Source organism: Bos grunniens, chromosome 2 (genome assembly GCF_055505025.1).
Source record: "Bos grunniens cultivar Pamir isolate PY7600 chromosome 2, Bosgru_T2T1.0, whole genome shotgun sequence".
In the NCBI taxonomy this organism is placed as follows: domain Eukaryota; kingdom Metazoa; phylum Chordata; class Mammalia; order Artiodactyla; family Bovidae; genus Bos; species Bos grunniens.
The window spans coordinates 64,831,658-64,844,319 of record NC_141166.1 but is presented as its reverse complement, the minus strand read 5'-3'; the positions used below and the strand labels follow the sequence as shown (position 1 = coordinate 64,844,319).

Genomic DNA, 12,662 nt, shown 5'->3' with positions numbered 1-12,662 from the left:
ATGGGCCCATGGCGGGGTGGGGCACCTGGGGAAGCTGCAGGAGTCCAGTGTGCCCGAGTTCAGAGATGGAGGTGGCAGCCGGCAGGCACATGAGCCAGTGAGCTAGTAGGTAGAGGCTGGGGCAGGACGGTTAGAGGAGAGGACACTGACGATGGCGATGCCCGGCCATGGGGTAGCTTTGGCTCCTTGGCTAATTTCTCTCTCAAGATTTTTCTAGGATATCAGAGGGATATTCAGAAAGCAAAGTGCTTACTGAGAGCCAGGTATCATGATAGGTGTTTTCTTGTTTTTTTCATAATGACCCTGAGGATACCGATCTCCTGTGTATTTTATACATTAGACTGAGGCTGAAAAAGGCAACTTAACCAAGGTCATTAACTCCCTTGGGGCAGGCTTCAGACTTTAAGCTGAGCAGTTTTTTCTCCTGATCCACACTGCAGTTGGTATATAGCTACAACAACAACAAACAATAAAAAGACAATTGTGGTAAAATATACATAAAATTTACCATTTTAATAATTTTTACGTGTATAGTTCAGTGGCATTAAGTACATCATATTGTTGTACAGTCATCAACAGTATTCTGTCTCCTAAAATTTCTGTCATCCCTTTCTGAAACTTCAGTCACTCAGTCGTGTCCGACTCTTTGCAACCCCACAGACCGCAGCACGCCAGGCCTCCCTGTCCATCACCAACTCCCGGAGTCCACCCAAACTCATGTCCATTGAATCAGTGATGCCATCCAACCACCTCATCCTCTGTCGTCCCCTTCTCCTCCCGCCTTCAATCTTTCCCAGCATCAGGGTCTTTTCCAATGAGTCGGTTCTTCGCATCAGGTAGCCAAAGTATTGGATTTTCAGCTTCACCACCAGTCCTTCTAAGAACACCCAGGACTGATCTCCTTTAGGATGGACTGGTTGGATCTCCTTGCAGTCCAAGGGACTCTCAAGAGTCTTCTCCAACACCACAGTTCCAAAGCATCAATTCTTCAGTGCTCAGCTTTCTTTATAGTCCAACTCTCACCTCCATACATGACTACTGGAAAAATCATAGCCTTGACTTGGTGCCCATTAAACACTCACCCCATCCTCCCTGGCCCCCAGTCTGGCCCCCACTAGTCTACTTTTCATTTCTATGAACCTGACTGTCCCAGGGACTGTACATTTCCTCCCAGGTGTTTGTTTCAGAGCTTGTACTCTTGTTGCCTGTGCATTTCTGCCGCTCATTGAGTTTTCTGATCCATCAATTCCAGAATTTCACACCACGTTTGCAGGTCTCTTTTGCCCCACCCCAGTCCACTAAAGGAGCCACACAGTGTCGGGCTCAGAGTGGGGACCCTGAGGCAGGACAGTGGGCAGCTATTCCCAGCCCTGTACTGACCAGTTAAGAGACCTTCCAGGTCACACAGCTCTGCTTGTGTGCGTGTGATGTGCCAGTAGATGATGCAGAAGTGGAAACTCTGGTAGCACACCTCTCAACAGGGTCTTACTGGGATACATCATTCAGGACAGGGCCATGTATGCTAGTTCCCGACTTGACATTCAGCCATCAGGAAGTGAAGTAGCTTTCGTGACTCCCTTGCAGGTAGAAGGAATTTAAGTCTGTCTAAATAGGTGGCCTTCATCAAGGCCTGTGAGATCCCCAGATTCTACTGGGAGTGAGGGTCTTGTAGGAGAGGTCTTTATTTCAGAAGTGATTACACATTCTTTAAAAAAAATCAGAGCTTGAAAATTACCTCCCCTTGTTCCTTGTTTTGCTTGTAGTTCACAAATGTTACCCTTTAAGCAAATTAACTTTTCAGATCTTACTAGTTACCACTTGTCCTTTTGAGGACTCTCAACCCAGAGGGAGAACTTGTTTTTTTTTAATCAAGGGCTGAGCGTCTGAGCATCTCCTAAGTGTCAGGCACACGGCAGCTCTCAATGTAGTGGGAGGGACAGACATCCAGGAGGAAAACACTGTTCATCTCAGTGCAGCTATGGGTGGTGGTGGTGCGTATGGGAGCCCACATGGACTGGGAGGGTCAGCTACACTGGGGTGTGGGGCCTGGGGAGGTGGTGGAGGAGATATTCAGGTGGACCTTTCATCAAGAGGAAGGAATAACCTGTGCCCAGATGTATAGACCAGAGGCTTCCAAGGAGCAACTTAGAGCATTCGGTGGTTTTGTTTTAGTCAATTGAGTTTGTTTTTATTTAGTTTTGTTTGTTTGCCACTCCCCCTCCCCCCGCCTTAGGCAGGAAAACAGATTAGAGATATGCTTTAGGCAACAGAAACAACTAAAAGAAATTTCCTTAGGCACAGGGGAGCACTAATTTGTTTTGCAGGCCTAATTTCAGGAAAAAAAAAAAATTGGAAAGGAACTTTGATCATTTAATTCAGCTTCCGTATTTTCATAGAAATGGAAACTGAGTCTATCTGTATGAGAAGATAAAAATGTTCTGTTCCCTGGTGCTGATGGCTGTAGCAGCCACACACAGGGAGGGGACACTCGAGTTTCCTTCTCTGAGTCAGTCCATGTGGGAAAGGCTAAGACTACAGAAAGACTCAGACTTCAGTTGTTTCCTGCCAGGATCATCACTCCTGGAATCCCTGTATCATGAAAAGCAATAAGACAGTACACACTTACCAAATGGAGAGGTCCAGTCTGAGCATCTTCATTTTCTAGAAAGATTTACTGGAGGCTGAGCAGTGGCCCTCATGAATCTGTGGTTGTAGAGACCCTTGGCTGGGTGACCAGCAGCCCCTGGAGCTCAGAGCAACTGTCCTGCTATTCCTGTCACCTGACCACCCAGGTTCAGTTGTCCCCTGCAGGGGCCCTGGCTCCCTTTTAAGAGGCAAAGTCACACAAGAAATGGCCAGTCAGAAAGGCCACTGCCAATCAGAGAGCAATCAAGTGACCATAAATCCTCATTGAAAGCAGTGGGTGAAATGATGAGATTCCTATAAAAACTAGGTGCTCTAATTTTTAGAGTATCTCTGGTATAATTGTAGGGAGTTTGCATATTGGATTGAAACACCCAACCACTGAGGCTACAGTTTTTTTATTTATGTGTAGACTTGTCAAATAAATAAACTTACTTTACCTGGTGATGGTAATCTGTTTTGTGGGTATCTCATCACTAATAACAACAGCCTCAGAATAAGTTCAAAGAAGACTGAAATAACAACCTTAAGAGATTAAAAATTTTTAGTGGCAACTTGTCAAACCTGAGACAATATATTAATATTATTCATTTGTCAACCTTTGTTTTTAAAATAAGGAAGTAGTGGCTTACAGTTTTTAGGCTTTTGACTATAAGTACCAGAAATAATGGTGCTTATAATAAATATATGAGTTTGAGTGAACTCCGGGAGTTGGTGATGGACAGGGAGGCCTGGCGTGCTTTGATTCATGGGGTCACAAAGAGTCGGACACAACTGAGCAACTGAACTGAACTGATTGACCAGAAATAAGATGTGGATGAATCCCCAAATGTCATATATATGCCATGTGCTAGATTTCATGAGGAGAAGGCAATGGCACCCCACTCCAGTTCTCTTGCCTGGGAAGTCCCATGGATGGAGGAGCCTGGTAGGCTGCAGTCCATAGATCGAAGAGTCAGACACAGCTGAGCAACTTCACTTTCACTTTTCGCTTTTATGCACTGGAGAAGGAAATGGCAACCCACTCCAGTATTCTTGCCTGGAGAATCCCAGGGACGAAGGAGCCTGGTGGGCTGCCATCTATGGGGTCACACAGAGTTGGACACGACTGACGTGAATTAGCAGCAGCAGATTTCATGATGACCATAATTATGTAGTGTGAGTTGCTCAGTCATGTTCGACTCTTTGCAGTGCCATGGACTATAACCCACCAGGCTCCTGTGTCCATGGAGATTCTCCAGGCAAGAATACTGGAGTGGGTTGCCATTTCCTTCTCCCATGATGACCGTAGTTTGGGTAAAATTCGTGTTACTTAGGTTGCAGCATGCTTTATTTGATGATAAAGGGAAATATCCCTACAGTGGCAGGATATGAGAGGGAAAAGGCAGCCCTGGGGCCAGCCTCATGGAGTTTCACCTGTAGTGGGATAAACAGCAAAAAACAAGGAAGTAGAAAAAAAAAAAAGGAACTGCAGGCTGCAGTCAGGGCAGGGGATGGGGGATGTGAGGTCCGGGAGGCCTCTGTGAGCACATGAGGTGTCTGTGGAAAACCACAGGAGGAGGCATCGGGTCTGAGCATTGATGGCGAGGGATCTGGGGGTGGGGGCGGGTGCGATGGTTGGGGGGACCAGCAACAGAGAAAGTGTGGATCCCAGAGTTGCTGTCTGGGTCCCTGGAGTGAGCTCTGTTCCTGAACATCAGCTGTGTGAGCCAATCCAGGACTTTTTTGCTTAAGTTGCTTTCATCTGGGGGCATATTTCATCGTGGACAAGAGTCCTGACATACAGAGGCAGAGTGCTGGGATTCCCTGGAAGCTCCTTTAGCAGAATTGATGTTGGAGTTCGTGTTGGAGGAAGTGTTCTTATGTATTTTCCCCTGGCCCTGCCTGGATCTCAGTTTCTGGGCTTGAGTTGTTTGTACACTTCCAAGCTCTGTGTGCTGTCACCTGGAGCCTTGGGCAAGAAGGGACAGAAATGTCAGGTAAGCAGCATCATGCCACAGAGGGTTTTTTTCCCTTCTAATTGAGGTATAATTGATTTACATTGTCATGTTAGTTTCAGGTATACAACAAAGTGATTCAGGGGTATGTGCGTGTGTGTGTTCTTTTGAAGATTCTTTTCCATTATAGATTATTGCAGGATATTGAGTAGAGTTCCCTGTGCTGGAACTTGTTCAGTAGAGTTCCCTTGTGCTGGAACAGTAGGTCCTTGTTCGTTATCTGTTTTATATATAGTAGAGTATATATGTTAACCCCAAACTCCTAACTTACACCTCCCCCGCTTTCCCAAAAGAGGATATACTGGGAGGGTGCAAGTGTATGCCATTGACTCAGAGAGAAAATGAAGCCACAGGAAGGAGCAGAGGATGTGCAGGGCTCAGGCATGGCTGGAACCACCACCCCGGATGTTGCTGGGCCTGGCCAGTGTTTTTCGCCATGTGCGGCTCTGTCGCTCTTTCTTGCTGTAGATCAGCTTCTCCTACTTGGCAAAAAGGACAGCTGTCAGTTTGTGAAACTGAGTGGCCTGCAGACATGCTTTGTTTGCTCACAGTGCTTTTAAAAACAGATTTGAGTTACTAACGTTGAAAAAAGGGAGATTGCATATAAAAACCCAGATTTCTGGTGCCTCATAAAAAATCAAATGACTGACATTCCCAAATCCCAGCTGGGAGACTGCCCTCCTTTTGGAAGGAGCAGTGCATGGTTTGAAGGGCCTCAGTGGTTCCTGCTTCTCTCTCAGCTCTGCCCCAGGGCTCCTCTCCCAGCTGCAACCACCATGGAGCCAGCCCTCTCAGCCTCCCACCCAAACTTGGGTCAGGTGCCCTCCTTGGAATCAGCATCTCCCCCAGGATGGGGCCAGATACTAACATGGATCTCTCATCTGCCTCAGCCCTGTCCTCCTCCTGTAACAGCCTTGAGGCTGGCGGAGGGGAGCCGTCTCTGGAAAAGGATGCTAGGCAGACAGTACTTTAATTGTGTATGTTGTGTGTTATGTAGTGAAATCTTTTTAAAATTCACTTTACCACATGTACTTTGAAGTACACACATACATATGTACACATATGTGTACATAATAGATACGCATATATTCCTTTTATTCTTTTCCATTATTATCTATCTCAGGAGATGGGATATAGTTCCCTGTGCTATATAGTAGGACTTTATTGTTTTTCCATTTCCTATGTAATAGTCTGCATCTGCTAACCCCGAACTTCCAGTCCCTCTCCCCACCATGTGGCCACAGTCTGTTCTCTATGTCTGGGAGTCTGTTTCTGCTTTGTAGTTAGGTTCATTTATGCCATATTTTAGATTCCATGTATAAGTGATATTATATGGTATTTGTCTTTTTCATTTAGTATGATAATCTCTACTTGCATCCATGTTGCTGCAAATGGTGTTATTTTGTCTTTTTATGGCTGTGTAGTATTCCATTGTATATATGTACTATCTTCTATGTTTTGTAGTATTTTGTCTTTTTATGGCTGTGTAGTATTCCATTGTATATATGTACTATCTTCTATGTTTTGGCTATCATGAACAGTGCTGCTATGGACATAGGGGGTGCATGTATTATTTCAAATTAAAGTTTTGTTGGGATATATGTCCAGAACTGGAATTGCTAGATCATATGGTAGTTCTGTTTGTAGATTTTTAAGGAACCTCCATATTAGCTGCATCTATTTGCATCCCCACCAACAGTACAGGAGACCCGGGTTTGATCCCTGGGTTGGGACGATCCCCTGGGGAAGGAAATGGCTAACTGACTCCAGTATCCTTGCCTGAAAAATCTCATGGACACAGGAGCCCGGTGGGCTGCAGTCCATGGGGTTGCAAAGAGTCGGGCATGACTGAGCAACTAACACTAACAGTACAGGAGGCTTCCCTTTTCTGTACACCCTCTCTAGCATTTATTGTTGATAGGGTTTTTGATGATGGTTGTTTTGACTTGTGTAAGGTATCTCACTGTAGTTTTGATTAGCATTTTTCTAATAATTAGTGACACTGAGCATCTTTTCATGTGCCTTCTGTATGTCTTCTTTGCAGAAATGTCTATTAAGATCTTTTGCGCATTTTTTGATCATGTTGTTATTGTTGAGTTGTATGAGCTGTTTGAATATTTTGGAGATTACGCAAAGGGCCTGTTATTCTTAATGTGTTATTATTGTAAGCAGTCCTCTGCTTTTTTATTTTGAAGGAGAGTTGGGAGAGCTTTGGAGAAGTTTAGTGATTTATGGCAAGAAATAAAATAGCATGTGAAAGTACACACCCACTGTTTTACTGGGTGATTAAATGTGTGGTTTGACAACATTGCATCTGGAGACAGGCAGTCTTGCCGTAGACACGTTCTCCCACCACACACGTCATATGGAAGATTTGAGTGTGTAAGCAAATCTGTGAAATACTGCCCTGAATTGAATGTCTAGGTTTCACTGAGAGAAGATGAAGCAACTTGTACTTTTTTTCCCCTCAATATAAAGATTGATAAGCAGACCATCATTAAGAAACTAAAGTAGTAATTTAGTCCTGGGAGTGTGTCCATCAAAAATTGAAACATAAATTGGAATTTATGATGTAACATGGCTTATCCATTTGTTTTTATGGATGATTTAAGGTAGGATTCCAAAGTGTTGCTATAAATACACTAACAATGTTCCAAACCTGATTTAGTAAAAATTAAAATTTAGGTATTGATAGAATTTGATAAAGTATTAACAGACATGTTTCCTGGTTTGTAGAGTTTCTGTCTGTCGCTGCTTTTTCTGGCTCTGCTGGGTCTTCAGGGACTTCTCTTTTATGGCCTGTGGGCTGTCTAGTTGTGGTGCGTGGGCTTGGTTGTCCCACAGCATGTGAGATCTTAAGTTCCCCAACCAGGGATTAAACCCATGTACCCTGCATTAGAAGGCGGATTCTCAACCACTGGACCACCAGGGAAGTCTCTTCTACTCTATTGTGAAAATTCAAGAATGAATTTTCAAATCAGAATCACTTTGTTTCTTTAAATTTATTTCATTCTTTGGAAGTGAGCATTTGTTCTAAACCTTCATGATTTTGCCCTATCCTTGGTAAAATTCTACACTTTCCCAAGACAGTCTTTTAAAAACTTTCTTTCTTATTTACTCAGGGATCCTCTATTTCTATAGGCTTTACAACTGCAGAGTGAATATATGGAGATGATTATAGTACTTGAATTTGAAGAACAGAAGTTCAATAGAAAAGTCTGTGGTGAATAAGATTCTCTGGTTAGGTGGTGAATATGAAGAGGAAAAGAATTCATTTGATGGGATGAATGAAAAATAAAGAGATCATCTCTAGGGATGACATCGAAGAGCTGAGTGATGGTATTTCTCATCTCCACCAGGATACTAGAAAAATCAGGAAAATAATTTTGAATCAGTTTGTGAAAAGTGAATCAATTTTCTTAAGATAGCAATGAACTATGGCCCTTGAAAAAACAAAGGTGGTAGCATACTGTTAACTGTGAGGTTGTCGGCTAACAGTTATTAGAAAGCAGGAATTCCAGATTGCTTCCACCCAGGTGAGTATTCTAGCTGTTTCAAAATTTAAGGTGACAAATTGGCTCCAATCTTAGTTCATTCAGTTAATATTTAAATATGCTTTCTGTGATAGGTAATGGGTGACATTGCAGTAAACAAAATACAGACTCTGTTCTCAAAGAACTCAGTCTAATGGGATGGTTTTCAATCTACGCGTGAATTGGAATCACCTGGACACAACCTAGGTTTCCGTGTGCCTAATTTGGAATCTCTAGGGGAGTGGGACCCAGGCACCTATATTTTTGTCCTCATTATTTTAAAAAGCTGTTTAGTGTGGAAATTTTCAAATTTAAACAAAAGGGCAAAGACTAATAAAACAAACTGCCTTGTGTTTATCAATCAGCTTCAACAGTTTCTGACCAATTTATGGCTAATCTTATTTCCTCTATGTCCCTACTCACTCTCTTCCCCTTGATAACTTTGAAACAAATTCCATATTTCATTTAGCTTCATTCGTAATGAAGTTAAATGTAGTCACTTGAAAAAAAATTTTTAAATAATAATTCCTTAGTATTATCCAATCCAGCCAAATGTTCAGAATTCTCTAGTCTTCTTATGTGTGTGTTTGTGTGTTCAGCTTGGGATCAGAATAAGGTCCATATATTTTAATCAGTTGATATGACTCTTAGGTCTCATAATTTACAGGTTCCCTCTTCATCTTTTTTTCTTGAACTTTGTTGACGGAACTGGGTGGCTTATTGCGCAGAGCTTCTGAAGCTTCTGTGTTGCTGACGGTGTGTCTGGTATATTCAGCATATTCCTCTGTGGCCTGCACTTCCAGTAATTCAGTAGTTAGATTTAGAAGTTTTTGTTGTGTGTTTTTTTTTTTGAAAGACTACATCTTTCATGGTTTTGTGTCTTTCTCAAGATGTCAAGTTGTATCTGTTTTGTAATGTTAGCAGCCACTGATGTTCAACTTCTTTTCCTTTTTTTGGCTGCATCACACAGCCTGTGAGATTTTAATTCCCCTTTCAGGGATCAAACCTGCATTCTTGTCAGTGAAAGCACAGAGTCCTAACCACTGGACCGTCAGGGAATTCCCCCGATACCTTGATTTCTTAACTCATGAGGAGTTGCAAAGTGGTGATATCCCAAATTTTATTGTTCTTGATTAGTTAGACTATTTTGTTAAGGGAATCTTCGCTTCACAGTTGGCATGAGGGAAGCAAGATAAATTTTAATTCTTTTCCTTTACCAGTTTTTAAAATAATGATTTGTTTATTAGTCCTCCAAAGGTGATGAATAAGGTGCTTTTTGGTATAATATCATTGTGAACAGGCTAGATATGTTTCAATCTATTGGAGTTATTATCTTTCTGATCTATAATTATTCATCTTTGACTCGTCTCTTCAGATTGGCTGCTGAGCATGTTTGTGTACATGTGCACATGTGTGCATTTAAAAATTATGATTTTTGTAGCTAACAGCATTTATTGCTAAACTATAATAAAAAAACCTCTGGGGAGGGCTGCTGCTTTAATTGCTTACCTTCTAGAATCACTGTTCACAATGTAACATTCGAGCCAATGTTTCCTTGAAGGTAGATGAGAAATGTACTTTTACTACAGAAAATTGTTTAAAATGTGTCCTTATTTTTATTTTTTAGAGCTCTTCTCTCATCGTTCGTTCATTCTTTATTCATTCTCTGGGCATCTCTAGGTCTCTGATTCTCTGTAGGCCCTGGAGACATGCACATGAAGAAGACACTACCTACCTCTCTGTCCAGGGAATGCGTGTGAGACTGTTTACAAATCAGAAGTTTGTGTCATATCATTAAAAAGACAGTGATGTAGGGACTCAGTGCTGTCAATTTCTATTCTCACGAATACCCACATACACAGTCATTTTGTCACAATGATGTAATATTTTGTGTTAGATGTAATAATAGGTGTTAGATGCTGAGAAATAGGATTTTCAGTGCTGATGGAAATGACGTTGCCTGCATAGATGGTGGGAGAAGGCAATGGCACCCCACTCCAGTACTCTTGCCTGGAAAATCCCATGGATGGAGGAGCCTGGTAGGCTGCAGTCCATGGGGTCGCTAAGAGTCGGACATGACTGAGCGACTTCACTTTCACTTTTCACTTCATGCATTGGAGAAGGAGATGGCAACCCATTCCAGTGTTCTTGCCTGGAGAATCCCAGGGACAGTGGAGCCTGATGGGCTGCCGTCTATGGGGTCGCACAGAGTCGGATACGACTGAAGCGACTTAGCAGCAGCAGCATAGATGGCATCACTTCGCTCTTCTTTTTTCATATTCAGTGTTTATTGTCCCTGCAATCCGTCTGTCTCCTGGGCTCCTTCATGTCTGAGAATGCTGTTTTGGGGGGAGGGTCCTTCATGACCTAATTTAGATCGGGTTGTTCCTAGTTTGGATTGTAACAGGAAATGGTTTGAACAGTTGGGAGTTGTCCTGACACTTAGAATAGTGCTGCTTACTCAAGTGCAGAGTCTGATTCATAAGTAATCTGTGGAGACACTTTAAGACCGTGCAAATATCCTGTTCCTCATCTCAATCTCCCCTTTAGATTTAGCATCTACTAACCATTCTTGCCTGAATCAGTCTTTACTCTGATAGCTGCAAAATGTTGATTTTTTTGTTTTTTTCACTTTCCCACCCCTGTGTTTGTTTGCCTGCTGTTGGCATTCTTCCCTAAGGGGAAGCCCTCCTGTCTCCCTTGTTTAATATTTTTTATAGGTATGGATTCGTGAATTCCTCATTTTTTAGTGTCTGCTTTCCTTACTGCCAGTAATTATTTTGGTGCTTAAAGTGTCCCAGGTTTAGGATTCTCTCCCATTTTGATTATCTCAAGGATTAAAAACATGAATAATATTCTGAGAGACTGAAATATTATGATGATGGCCTGTTAGTAGTATCCAGGTTACTATCTGAAGAAGAAGTGCTAAGTGCAGTTCTTGGCGTGTGTAAAGTGTTGGATCACTCCCTGTGTGCGTTTGTGCACCGTCTTACCCAGGACACTTGAATTTTATGAGGACTGAGGAGTAAATTTGTTCCTGAATTTTTAAATTCTCATTTGATTTTTATGACAACCCTATGATACAGACAAGGTACTATATTTTTCATTTTGACTCCACCTACCAATTTGTTTTCTTCCAGCCTAGGAAAGACTCATGACCATGTTAGCCCAGGGGACTGGGGCGCAGTAGAAACCACCCCCTCCTCACAACACACATTTGCATGGTTTATGTTTGCATATCATGATTTATTTTCGGAATTTCACTTCTCAGATAAATATGCATTCTTGTATTTGAATCAACACTAAGTGGTAGGGAGCCCAGTCTAATGCTAGTGAGCCCTATAGAATATTACACAGGACAAGCACCACCCAGCTCTCTGCTTCCCTGCCAAGCCATCTAAATGAAGCTGGCTTGATTTTCTGTGTGGGAGGGTAGATGTTCATTCTTACTGACCCGAAGCCTTCCAGCAAGGTTGGGTTGGGGGACCCACCCTGCAGTGGCTCCCTGTTTCTGTAGGATATGTTTCTAAAGACAGTGTTTTAGGTTCATTTGTAGATGAACAGGGCTTCGCAGGTGGCACTAGTGGTAGAGAATCTGCCTGCCAATGTAGGAGGCGAAAGAGTTGCAGGTTCGGTCCCCGGGCTGGGAAGATGCCCTGGAGGGGAGCATGGCAACTCCACTCTAGCATTTTTGCCTGGAGAATCCCAAGGACAGAGGAGCCTGACGGGCTACAGTCCATAGGGTCACAAAGAGTCAGACACGACTGAAGCGACAGCAGACACGCATGTAAATGACCAGTCTGGCTTTTGAGACCCAACACCTGGCACTTTCCTGCCTCACACCTGTGCTTCACTGTCACGTGGCATCAGGACCCGCCAAGATGCTTCCTGCCACCATTGCTTGGCACGTGCCCTCTGTTCCAAGTGGAAAGCACCCTTCTCTCACGCCCACTGCTGAATGAACTCAGACTCAATGTTGAACATTTCCCTGCTTCTTTTCCCAGAGTTCATTACACTTTCCATCAGACCTTGGCCCATCTTTATCACTGCATGTGGGCAGTTCTGCTTCCATGCTCTGTTTATATGTCTTTCCTTAGATTGAGTTTTCTAAGGGCAGAGATGCACAACTTAGCACAGAGTCATGTTTACAAGTTTTTCGGACAAAAAATGAAGCCTACTTTAGAGCTTTCCTGTTGGTGGGTAGAGACATAGTAAAGGGTGTCTGCTGGTGTGTTTCTCAAGTCCCCAGTAAAAGACCTCCTACTCTAAGGTGTGAACTTGCTAGGACTTGGTGTTATGGGCCCTGAAGGAAAGTCTGTGTTGTGGCTTTTGGGTATTGGTGACGAACTCAAACAGTTCATGAAAAGAGATTAAGAGTTCTGGGAGAGGTATAATTGCTTTGTAAAAAACAGATGTCTGCTGGTTAGGGATGGCAGGTGCTGATGTCTGCAGCTTCCATGGAAACATGTGAGAAAGCCCAGTGGATTGA

General features: G+C 43.0%; 1 protein-coding gene across 21 annotated transcripts in view; it reads left to right on the top strand.

Annotated features, from left to right (window-relative positions):
• Nucleotides 1-12,662, top strand: part of RALB (RAS like proto-oncogene B) — a 75,218-nt gene that overhangs the window by 37,279 nt on the left and 25,277 nt on the right. The gene's annotated exons all lie outside the window — the stretch shown is intronic.